Genomic DNA, 13,755 nt, shown 5'->3' with positions numbered 1-13,755 from the left:
CAAGAAAATCTTCAGTGAGCTCTGTGTTCCCAGAGAAGGCAGCCCAAGCCTTGCCATTTGGTGGATAAGTACTTGGACAGTTGTCAAATCAAATTCTTATATCTACCCTGCCTGGAAGGAAGAGAACTTGGAGAAACAAAAGAGATATTAAGGAAAAGAAGAAAAAAAAAAACTATTCTTGTTTCCAAAGACTGTTAAGAACACAGAATGGAAGAGACAATGCCATGTGTTGCAAGGGAAGAGCAGGTTAGCTACAGGGAGCCCACAGGGGCCCCACCTCTGTATTCCATGTGGGTTCACATCCAGCACTTGGACGAAGATGCTTTGATTGGGCAGAACATTTTAGCAGTCATTAACTGAACACTGAAATATGGCCCAACATTTAGTAGCACTGAATAAATGTTTACTTCCTTCCCCTTACATGACTTCTGTTTCTCTTTTATCATTTAGATTTTCTTTTACAGGAGAGCTGAGCCAGTGGTCTTTTAGAGTAATGCTTTTTACACTATCTGTGGCAAAGGACAGTTTCATTTTGCTTTGGTTATTTTTAGTTTCTGATCCACTGCATATCAGTACTTTAAAATAAAAGATAATAAAAATGAATTTCAACATGCTTACTCTCAGTTCTTATACTTATCAGAGACCACTAACAGGTTATAAACCAGAACTAGTTCACAGACCACAATGAAAGCTTTAGAGCTTCCAACAACCCATGATAATAATAGCTTATTGAATACTTGTTAGGAATCTGGTAATAAACTAGGCCTTTGGGATAAGTTGGCAAATAATAATGGTACCATGTCTTGTTCATAAGAGCTCTATAATGAGACTTTTACAAATGCTTATTCTCTGAGACAACTGAGAAAATAAGATAAGCCAAAAGTTATACACAACACCTTTTTGATGTTCCTCACACAACTAATCAGAAGCAGTGATTACTGTATTTACTTTTTCTTGATTATTCCTTGTGTTAGCCCTAAGGATTTAAGCTCAATAAGGAGAGGGTGCTCTACATTGTTTCCCACTAAATTCTCAGCACCTGCCATAGTGGGTGCACATGAAGTACTCAATAAATGGTTGTTTGAATTGACTGAGGGTCAGGTAGACAGAAGGATGAATGAATGGACAAATGGAATATGGATGAGATGGATGGATAGATGGATGGGTGGGTGGGAGAAGAGATGGATGGAAAGAAGGAAGAAAGAGAGGAAAAGGGAGAGAGAGAAGGCAGATGAATGAATAAACCTATTTAGTTGATCTAACAAACAAATGAATTTAGTTAATTTTGGTCAAATACCAAATCAAGTTTTATTTAAAAATCTTGTGAAATTTAATATGCATCCCTCCATTTTTGAATCAGCCCATGCTATACAAATATATTCATCATATGCCATGATTTTTCAATCACGACAGTAAAGCTTTTTTTTTTTTTTTTTTTTTGACAGTAAAGCTTTTATAAGTAATCTGAATATGCCTTGTGTAGGTGAGGTATGGGAGATGGAAAGTTCAATAAGAGGAAGTGATTTTGCTTTAAAGTCATATCACAAATTTAATCAGACAACAAAAAGAAATAAAAGGCGTCCAGATTGGTAAGAACGCAGTAAAACTTCCAATATTTGCAGATGACATAATATTCTAAATAGAAAACCTGCAAGACTGTTTGCTAAATTGCTAGAACTGAAACACGAATTCAGTTCAGCTACAGGATACAAAACAAATGTACAAAAATCTGCTGCATTTCTATATACCAAAAATGAAACAACAGGAAGAGAAATTAAGGAATCAATACCATTTACAACTGTACCAAAAATAATAAGATACCTAGGAATAAATCTAACCAAAGCGGTGAAAACCTCTACTCTGAAAACTACATAATACTGAAGAAAGAAAGAGAAGATGATACAAAGAGACTGAAAGACATCCCATGCTCATGGATTGGAAGAAAAAAATACTGTTAAAATGTCTATACTACCTAGAGAATACTACACTTTTAACATAATCCCTATCAAAATACCAATAGCATTTTTTTTTATAGAGTTAGAACAAACAATCCTAAAACTTGTATGGAACCACAAAAACCCTTAATAGCTAAAGCAACCTTAAAAAAGAAAAGCAAAGCTGGAGGCACCACAATCCTAGACTTCAAGCTCTATTACAAAGTTGTAATCATCAAGACAGTACAGTACTGGCACAGAAACCGACACATAGATCATTGGAACAGAATAGAAAACTCAGAAATGGACCCACAACTATGTGGTTAGTTAATCTTCAACAAAGTAGGAAAGAATATCCAATGGTTAAAAAAAAAAAAAAAACAACAAAAAAAAAACAGACTATTCAACAAACGGTGCTGAGAAAGGTAGAAGGCAACATGCAGAAGAATGAAACAGAACCACTTTCTTACACCATACACAAAAGTAAATTCAAAATGGATTAAAGACCTAAATGTGAGATATGAAACATAAAAATCCTACAAGAGAACATAGGCAGTAAATTCTTTGACATCAGCTATAGCAACTTATTTCTAGATATGACTCCTGAGGCAAGGGAAACAAAAGCAAAAATAAACTATTTCTACTACATCAAAATAAAAATCAATAAAAATCAATAAAACTAAAAAGGCAACCGACACAATGGGAGAAGATATTTGTAAAGGATGTATCTGATAAACGGTTCGTATCTAAAATCTATAAAGAACTTACAAAACTCAATACCCCCAAATGGATAATCAATTAAAAAATGGGCAGAAGGCAAGAATAGACATTGCTCCAAAGAAGACATCCAGATGGCCAACAGACACATGAAAAGATACTCAATATCACTGGTCAGTAGGAAAATACAAATTAAAACTACAATGAGATGTCACCTCACACCTGTCAAAATGGCTAAAATCAACAACACAAAAAAACAAAAGGTATTGGCAAGGATGTGAAGAAAAAGGAAACCACCTGCACTGTTGGTGGTTGTGTAAGCTGGGTGCTCGCTTTTGCAGCACATATACTAAAACTGGGGATGCAAACTGGTGCAGCCACCCTGGAAAACAGTATGGTGGTTTCTCAAAAAGTTAAAAATAGAACTACCCTATAATCTAGCAATTGCAGTACTAGGTATTTACCAAGAATACAAAAATACTAATTCAAAGGGATACATGCACCCCAATGTTATAGCAGCATTATCTACAATAGCCAAATTATGGAAACAGCCTAAGTGTCCATCGACTGATGAATGGATAAAGATGTGGTATGTACATACAATGGACTACCACACAGCCATAAAAAAGAAACCTTGCTGTTTTCATCAAAATGAATGGAGCTAGAGAGTATTTAATTTTCTCTCTCTCTCTTTTATTTTTTTAGAGAGAGAGAAAGGGAGAGCATGAGTAGGGGAGGAGCAGAAGGAAAGGGTAAGAGAGAGAATCTCACTGAGTGTGAAGCCCAATACAGGGCTTGATCTCACAATCCTGAGATCATGACCTGAGCCAAAACCAGCGTCAGAATCCTAACGGCCTGAGCCATTCAGGTGCTCCTGGAGCTAGACAGTAATATGCTAAGGGAAATAAGTTAGTCAGACAAGCATAAATAGCACATGATTTAATTCATATGTGGAGTTTAAGAAACAAAACAAATAAGCAAAGGGGGAAAAAAAGAGAGAGGGGCAAACCAAGAAATAGACTCTTAACTATAAAGAACAAACTGATGGTTACCAGAGGAGAGGTGGGGCGGGGGATGGGAAATGGGTAATATTAAGGTGATGGGATTAAGGAGGGCACTTGTGATGAGCACTGGGTATTGTGCAGAAGTATAGAATCACTGTATGTGCACCTGAAACTAATACTACACTGTATGCTAACTAACTGGAATTTAAACAAAAACTTTAAAAAATAGATAAAAAATAATAAAGTCATGTCACAAATTTTTTACAAAAAGTACCCTGAGGTCCAGACCTCTATATCATTGGCCAGGGCTCTAATAACTAGGATAAATGACCATGTTCCCTTTCAAGAAGCAAATATGGAAAGTTTTAGAGAACTCAGTTTTTATGTTGGTATAAGACTAAATTGAGAGGCAATTTGTAAATCTTTTGTTTAGCTTTAAAGTTTTGTAGCTATTCTCTGGTTCTTCTATATTATTGAACTGCTGATATTGCATTGTGTCTGACAATTTTTAACAGCAAGGAATCTTACATGTTCATACCTAACAAAGTCTTCTTGTTTATATAATTGGCACATATTCTTTTCCGGGATTTGTTTTTCCAGGCTTCTCATTGTTGAATAAGGCCAGAGTACTTCCCACAAATGAGCTTTTAAGGTATATCCTAATTCTAAGTCAGTGATGTCTAGTAACTTCAGTGAACTTCCTTTCTGAGAATTTTGGATCAAGATAAATCAAAATATTATGTGGACAGCTAAACAGTGTGAATTTGGTGTTGGCTGTAATTGCATCATACCATGAATAGAACAGTCTCAGTACAATTCTTTTCAGAGCACCTGATTCATGATTTTAGTATTGCAACAGACTAAAACCTACTATAATTTATTTTTCATTTTCTATGGTCTCCAGAAATCAAGATACCAAATAAAAAGAAATTTAGATCTCCAGTGATAATAACTTTACCTTTATATATTTATTATTAGTGAATCATAATTTTTTAAAAGATTTTATTTATTTGACAGACAGAAATCACAAGTAGGCAGAGAAGTGGGGGGAGAGAGAGAGAGATAAAGGAGGAAACAGGCTCCCTGCAGAGCAGAGAGCCCAATGTGGGGCTCAATCCCAGAACCCAGGGATCATGACCTGAGCCGAAGGCAGAGGCTTTAACCCACTTGAGCCACCCAGGTGCCCCAATGAATCATAATTCTAACAAGTTCTTGAGAATATGCTCCTCATAACTCCAAGATAAATTACTGAATAAGATCCAGCTACTAAATAACAATTTTTATCAAGATAGGATGCTTATGTGTATTTAACAAATGAAACAGACATATAAGTGTATATGCTGCTATGATCTGAACCCTTGATACTGTTTGAATTGCTTCAAATTGCTTTCAAAATCTCAGGATTTTGAAAAGACTACAAATAAAGAAGGGAGGCAAACTCACCCAAAAGAATAAACCTTGAAGTATTATTAAATATCTATTTAATCAGAGGACTGTCCAGGACTGTGATAGATACAACTTATCACCTAAGGCATTTTTTTTTAAAGATTTTTTATTTATTTATTTGACAGAGAGAGATCACAAGTAGGCAGAGAGGCAGGCAGAGAGAGAGGAAGGGAAGCAGGCTTCCTGCTGAGCAGCGAGCCCGATGCGGGACTCGATCCCAGGACTCTGGGATCATGACCTGAGCCGAAGGCAGCGGCTCAACCCACTGAGCCACCCAGGCGCCCCCACCTAAGGCATTTTGATAAGTTCACATGTATCATGAAGGACATGGCTGGCTCCAAATTAGAATCCTAGTCTGCTTTTTGAGAGGGAAAAAAATGGAAAAAGGAAGAGATATTCTGTCGGGGGAAGGTAATATGGATATTAAAATTCAGACAAAAAAAATCAAAAGCTTTTAAGAAAACAGCTATTTGAGATTACAAAGAAAAAACAGGTTTTTTAAAAAGTAAAAGTTGTGAAAATCTTGCTCTATTTCTCATGCACTGAAAATAAAATTTAAAATACAGATTCTAGGAAGTAAAGGCCTAAATTAAGAGCAAAGAAGATAATGAGACACCACTTCCCTAAAATAATTGTTACGGACAAACTGTTTTCATATAGAGACTGAATAACCATTCTGCATAAAATACAGATTTTTTAAATCTTTCACTATGTTATGAGTTGAATATTTGTGTCTTCCCCAAATTCATATGTTGGCCTTTGGGAGGTGAAGAGGTCATAAGGGTGGAACCCTCATGAATGACATTAATGCCCTTATAAAGAAACCCCAGAAAGCTCCCTCACCTCTTTCACCATGTGAAGATACAATGACAAGACAAACATCTATGAGGAAGTGGGTTCTTACCAGACAATGAATCTGCTGACACCATGATCTCAGACTTCCCAGACTCCAGAACTATGAGAAATAAATTTCTGTTGTTTATAAGCCTACCCCAGTCTATGATATCTTGTTACAGCAGCCCAGATGGACTCAGGCATACCATCTAGCCTAGAATGCTGAAATCCATTAAAAAATCAAACAAGAAATGTCCCCTTACATCCTTTTTAATTTTTTTTTTTAAATGAATTAGACCATAGCTGATCTTGCAGGATTTTGGATAATCAAAATAATGAAATTATTAAAAAAAATAAAAATACTGAATTTGAGTCTTCTTCTGAATTTAGCATGCAAGAAGTATGTTTGGGGCATTTTGTTATAGATGCTGTTATAGGTTCCAAGGGCAAGGCAGTAGAAATAACAATCTTAAGAAAGCTGCTCAGAATAATATTTTGACAATCAATTCCTACACTAAATAACCCTATGACCTAGAAGTAGGTATAAGTTATTCAGTCATTCTTATTTAACATATAGTAAGCTAGGCAATGTGCTATGCAAAGAGATGAAAAGATGAAAAACAGGACTTCTGGTTTCTAGTCCAAACTATGAAGAACTTGAATATTATTACTCTGTCCTAACAAGTAAAAAGTTGAGCATACTGAAAATCAAAAGTCTTCTAACATCGTTAGAAAGTGAAGATCCAGAACCACAACCACTATAAATGAAGAGACAGATAGACAGATATAGAGAATCACAAATTACTAGAGAAGAAACCATGATCAGAAACCCCTGCAGAAAACAGAACCCGGGTAAAAAAAAAAAATCCTAAACTGTAACTGACAAATTTTGGAGGCTCAGTGTGGACAAGTCTGAGAGTAAAACAGTCCAGGGGAGGCCATTTGCAGAGGGACCCCCAGACTTTTGTAAGTATTACCTCCAGTAGCCCCAAAGTGAAAAACAGAAAAATCCCTTGGTGCATCCAGCAGGAGGAGGGAGAAAGCAACAATTTTGCAATACTCCAGAGCATTAAAGAATTCTGCTCTTCACAAAGCCTCCCACAAGAAAAATTATTTTATAAGACCGTAACCTACTGGGGTTTTTATTAGAACCCAACTAATCTAGGGAATGAAAATACCCAACTCCAGCTCACACTAACCATCCTGTGGCGTGCAGTGAAAGTGGTACAGAGGGAAATTTATAGTATTAAATGCATATATTAGAAAAGAAAACATAACATAACATATTACTTCTCGGCCTTTTGGCTAAGATCAAGTGTAGAAAAGAAAACATATCTAAAATTAATAGTCTAAGTTTCTACCATAGGAAACTAGAAAAAGAGTAAACTAAATTGAAAGGAAGCAGAAGAGAAATAATAAAAATTAGAGCAGAATCACCTAATTGAAAATCGGAAATCAGTGGAGAAAATCAATGAAGGCTGATTCTTAGAAAAGATCCATAAAATAAAAAGCTTCTAGCCAGGCTAAGAAAATGAGAGGTGACACAAATAACTAATATTAGAATTGCAAGAGGGGACATCACTACATATCTCATTGTAAGAGAATAATAAAAGAAGGCCATCAATAACTATATGCACACCAATTTGGTAATCTAGATGAAATGAACCAATTCCTCAAAAGATACAATCTTCCAAAGATCATCCAAGAAGAAATGGATGATCTAAAGTAGATATATATTCTTTAAAGAAACTGTATCAATAATTAACAACCTTCTAATTCAGAAATTTCCTGGTCCAGATAGATTTGCTGGTGAATTCTACCAAATATTTAAAGTAGAAATTCTACCAATACTCTACTTCTTCCAGGAGACAGAAGCAGAGGGAATACTTCCTAACTATTCTATGAGGACAACATTAACAGAATACCAAAACCAGGCAAAGTCATTAGAGACCAAATTTCTCATGAACATAGAATCAAAAATCTTCAACATAATATTGGCAAATCAAATCCAACAATGTTTAAAGAGATTATATATACCATAACCAAGTCGGATTAATTCCAGATACACAAAGTTCGTTCAAAATTTATAAATGAGTTAATATAATCCATTCTATCAGTGGGTTAAACTAAGAAAAAAACCACATGATTGTAACAATAGATACAGAATTCATTTGACAAGATAAAAACTCAGCAAACTAGGAAAAGAGGGAAATTTCCTTACCTTGTTAAAGACATCTATAATAACCCTATAGTAAACATTATATGTAAGGGTGAGAAACTCAAAGACTTCCTGCTAAGGTCAGGAACAAGGCAAGTATGTCCTTTCCCATAACTCATTTTCCATATTATATTGGAAAGTTGTTAATGCATTAAGACCAGAAAAGGAATAAAAAGCCTCCAGATTGGGAAGAAAGAAATAAAACTGTCTTTGTTCACAGATGATGTTATTATATATGTAGAAAATCTAGAAGAATCAGCAATAAAACTCCTGTAACTAACAAGTGATTATTTATAGCAAGGTTATAGGATACACGGTTAATATAGAAAAGCCATTTGCTTTCCTAAATATCAGCAATGAACAAGTGGAGTTTGAAATTAAAAATACATTATCAGGCACCTGGGTGGCTCAGTGGGTTAAAGCCTCTGCCTTCTGCTCAGGTCATGATCCCAGGGTCCTGGGATGAATGGAGCCCCACATCAGGCTCTCTGCTCAGCAGGGAGCCTGCTTCCTCCTCTCTCTCTGCCTGCCTTTCTATTTGTGCTCTCTGTCTGACAAATAAATAAATAAAATCTTTAAAAAAATAATAAAATAAAAAAATAAAAATACATTATCATTTACATTAGCATTCCCAAAACAAAATACTTGCATATAAATATAAGAAAATATATACAAGGTCTAGATGACGAAAACCACAAAACTCTGATGAATGAAATCAGAGAAAAATTAAGTAAATGGAGAGATGGTCCATGTGCATGAAAAGGAAGATTCAATATTATCAAGATATCAGTTCCTCCCTACTTGATCAATAGATCATGCAATCCCAGTCAAAATCTCAGCAAGTTATTTTGTGGGTCTGACAAACTGATTCCAAGGTTTATATGGAGATGCAAAAGACCCTGAATACAACCAACACATTACAACACATTACTGAAGGAGAACAAAGTTACAGGACTGACACTATTCGATGCCCATGACATTGACTTATAATTGACTTAAAAGATCAAGGAAGACTGTATAATATGAACTCCTTCAGTTTCCCAACTCTTTACTCATCCTTAACTCCAGTTATCTGCTTTCCTTCTGTCTCAAAAAATAAAAGAAAATAAAAATAAAAATAAAAAATAAAACAACAACAAAACACAAAATCTCTATAGTACAAAGGCAAAATCCCTCCACGTAGCCATCCTCTTAGGCAGGAGTTCGTGCTATTTCTTTCCCACCACCAACATTGGTGTTCTACATAACTCCTCATTTCAGCACTCACCCATTCCCTAACCCTTTGCAGTTGGACTTGTACCCTCATTTCTCTACACCTAATGATGATCTCATTCTTAGAAGAGCATGTATCAGTGATACAGATCACTGGCCTTACACCTAGAGTTTTTATGCAGTAGAGTTGAGTGGGACTCAAGAATTTACATTTCTCACAAGTTCTCCAGTGATGTAGATGATCCTGGTCCAGAGAACCACACTCTGAGAACCACTGCTCTCTTGAAGATGACCAAAAACCACTTAGTAGCTAAACTGGGTAGGATTTTTAGAGTCTTCAACTTCCTTTATTACTTCAACTCTCAAGATTCATAATTTCCATCATCTTGCTTCAATCTTGTCTTCTATTTTATCCTTTATGAATCTCCCAATGTGATCAAACCAGTCACTGTTTTCTGCATGTGCCCCATGGCTTGTATTATTCCTTCTGCCTATAGCACCCTTTTTCACTCACCTTTGCCTGTTCAAATACACAGTTCAAGTCTCAAAGTCTCCCTCTAAATGCCACTTCCTATAGAAAACTTTCCATGGGGTGCCTGGGTGGCTCAGTGGGTTAAGCCACTGCCTTCGGCTCAGGTCATGATCTCAGGGTCCTGGGATCGAGTCCCGCATCGGGCTCTCTGCTCAGCAGGGAGCCTGCTTCCCTCTCTCTCTCTCTGCCTGCCTCTCTGCCTACTTGTGATCTCTCTCTCTGTCAAATAAATAAATAAAATCTTAAAAAAAAAAAAGAAAAAAAAAAACTTTCCATGAATAGCCCAACTCCATGAATAGCCAACTGATACTAATTACCTCCTCCTTACCTTAGAATTTTACCTATATATTTTTTATTCAAGGATATAACAAAGCTTTTGGAATCTGAAGCTTATACAATATGGAAGAGGAATTCTTTCCATGAATAAAGATTTTCAAAATTATAAATAAAAAATTAAGTACAGGGCCTTGAAGGGGCTCAGGCAAATAAACTTCTCTGAAAATTAAGCTTTGCTAACTTCACAGTGGCCTGCCTCAGTTCTTACTGGATCTTGCATTTCCCCTCTTAGATGGCCATCCTCTGGGACAGATACCTCTTTTCTCTCTCTTTCTCCCTCTCTCCTTTGGCGCCTTCTTTTTCTACTTTTAAGAGAAGCAGGTGAAAAGAATTTTAAAGTCAGACAGATCTGGGTTTAAGATCCCTGCTAACTCACTCACTCAAGTGAAATTCAGTTTCTTCCACTGCACAAAAGGGTTAATAATGTCAACCTTTGGAATTAAAATAAGATCAAATGTGATAGCAAATAAATGTCTTTAAACAGTGCCTAGGACATGATAAGCACTTGATAAACTTTAGTTTCCCTCTTTGGATGGCAAGATCTGTAGCCTTATGTAAGTAATCTTCAATTCCTCCAAAAGAACCTACCATTCCTTGCAAAGAATAGTTACTGAACACACATGGCCTATTTTCTATATAAAGGTTCAGAGAAAGTGAAGTGCCTAAGCATATTGCTTCTTCCTCATTTTACAGTAGATCTCATTATTACTTTTACATCAAGGAAACTACCTATAGAAATGAGGACTCTGCAAATTCTGTTACTCCACTAGGACTTGGTTGAATGTAATTTAGTGGGCAACTGAGCATCACCAGAGCAAAGGGTTGGGAGGGTGTCAGGAGGAGGGAAAGGAAATAATTTACCAGGGCTTTTCACTCTGGTTTATATCAACCTATTTGCTGCTATTGTTTGTAACTTGACATCACTTTTGGAATCTATCATGGTGGTCTCAAGGACATTCTCAGCTTCCTGTGGCATTCACTTATGTGCAAAGCAAAAGAGAATACTTAATTCATTGTTTTCTCAATGCAAGGGAGGAACAAAGGCAAATAATTAATTTTACATAGTTCTAAAGCATAATTTGAACAATGCAAACAACCTCATTCTAGTATAAGGGATAAATTTAATCTAAATCCAATCTTTCCATTTATCCTGATTTAAAACTGTTTTCTCTCTAAAATCACAAATGAGAGAAGAGAAAAAACAACCAACACCACAGAAATACAGATAATGCACTGTTTCTCACTGTTGGTGGGAATGTCTATTGATAGAGCCACTATAGAAAACAGTACGGAGATTCCTCAAAAAGTTAAAAAATAAAACTACTCTACAACCTGGCAATCACACTACCAGATGTTTACCCAAAGAACACAAAAGCACTAATTCAAAGGGATACATATGCTTATATTTCCAGCAGCAATATCTATAATAGCCAAGATATGGAAGCAGACCAAGTGTCCACTGACTAAGAATGGATAAAGATGATGTTACCTATCAGGGCGCCTGGGTGGCTCAGTGGGTTGGGCCTCTGCCATTGGCTGGGTCATGATCTCAGGGTCCTGGGATCGAGCCCCGCATCGGGCTCTCTGGTTGGCGGGGAGACTGCTCCCCGCTGTCTCTCTGCCTGCCTCTTGCCTACTTGTGTTCTCTCTCTCTGTCAAATAAATAAATAAAATCTTTGAAAAAAAAAAAGAAGAAGATGTTATCTATCTATCTATCTATTTATCCATGTAATGGAATATTTTTTATTTTTTATTAACATATAATGTATTATTTGTTTCAGGGGTACAGGTCTGTGACTCATCAAGTCTTATACAATTAAAAGCACTCACCATAGCATATACCCTCCCCCAATATCCATCACCCAGCCACCTCATCCCTCCCACCCTCTCCCCTCCAACAACCCTCAGTTTGTTTCCTGAGATTAAGAGTCCCTTACGGTTTGTCTCCCTCTCTGGTTTCATCTTGTTTCATTTTCCCCTCCCTTTCCCTATGATCCTCTGTCTTATTTCTCCAGTTCCTCATATCATTGAGATCATATGATAATTGTCTTTCTCTGACGACTTATTTCGCTTAGCATAATACCCTCTAGTTCCATCCACATCACTGCAAATGGCAAGATTTCAGGGTTTTTTTGATGGCTGCATAATATTCCAGTGTGTGTGTGTGTGTGTGTGTGTGTGTGTGTGTGTGTACACACAAACCACATCTTCTTTATCCATTCATCTGTTGATAGACACCTAGTCTCTTTCCATAGTTTGGCTGCTGTGGACATTGCTTCTATAACCATTAGGGTGCACGTGCCCCTTTGGATCACTACATTTGTATCTTTAGAGTAAATACCCAGTAGTGCAATGGAATGGAATATTTTTTTAACCATGAAAAAGAATGAAATCTTATTATCTTCAATGACATAGTTGGAGCTAGAGAGTATTACATTAAACAAAGTAAGTCACAGAAAGACAAATACCATATTATTTCACTCATACATGGAATTTAAGAAACAAAAGACATGAACAAAGAGGAAAAAAGAGAGAGAGAGAGAGAAATTAAGAAACAGACTCTTAATTATAGAGAACAAAGTGATGGTTACCAGAGAAGAGGTGGGCTGGGGGAATGGGTTAAACAGGTGATGGAGATTAAGGAGGGCACTTGTGATGAACACCAGGTGTTGTATGGAACTGTTGCATCACTATATTATACACCTGAAACTAATATAACACTGTATGTTAAATAACTGGAATAAAAATAAAAACTTAAAAAAAACTATTTTCTCTCAAAAAAAGGAAAAAAAATCCCATTCTTGATGAGCAAAAATATAATAAAGAGGTAATTTTAGTAGTATGTGAATTTATTTATCCTAATGATAATATTAAAAAGGAGAGCCAGAATTTCTGCTGTGCCATTTCAAGCCATTTAGCAAGGTATACAGAAACATTCTTCCTCAACCTATATTTTCTTTAATAGAATTTTTTCCAGTGCATCAAATTATGAAATATCCCTAAACCAATGGATCAAAGTAAGTGATAATGATCTGTGTTGGTGACAGTGATGGTGGCCTCACGAAGCTTACTGACCATTATTTCAATGGTGAAAAAATCTCTATTTGAAATTAAACCACCAAGAGAGAAAGTTTTAAAATTCAGTTTTCATAAGAAGTGGCTCTATTGTATCCTATCTCAATTTTTAAAAATAATCAAAAGAATATAATAATCCTATCTAGATTCATGGAGCAGCCCAAAATAAGAGATTTGAAATATAAATTATAATTTGAAATAATTTAAAATATAAAATGCAACACATTTCTAGAACATGAAATATGAGAAGAACTGCCCCTTTCTCCAAGAATCAGTTCCAGAATTGGTACAGCTGAATACCATCCATGTACTCAGCCCAGGACTGAGATATTCTTCAAAATAATACATGGTTATTTTTGCTTATTAAACAATAAAATTGTTGCTTTGTAAATAGCTCTTGCTTGGTAAATTACTGGGAAAAAAATCTAAATAATCCCTACATTGATT

At 35.9% G+C, this 13,755-nt stretch overlaps 1 protein-coding gene across 5 annotated transcripts in view; it reads right to left on the bottom strand.

Annotated features, from left to right (window-relative positions):
• CFTR (CF transmembrane conductance regulator) overlaps positions 1 to 13,755 on the bottom strand; it is a 166,767-nt gene that overhangs the window by 21,955 nt on the left and 131,057 nt on the right. The window lies entirely within an intron of this gene.

Source organism: Lutra lutra, chromosome 11 (assembly GCF_902655055.1).
Source record: "Lutra lutra chromosome 11, mLutLut1.2, whole genome shotgun sequence".
NCBI lineage: Eukaryota > Metazoa > Chordata > Mammalia > Carnivora > Mustelidae > Lutra > Lutra lutra.
The sequence above is the reverse complement of the archived record's forward strand: the minus strand, read 5'-3'. Positions and strand labels throughout refer to the sequence as shown.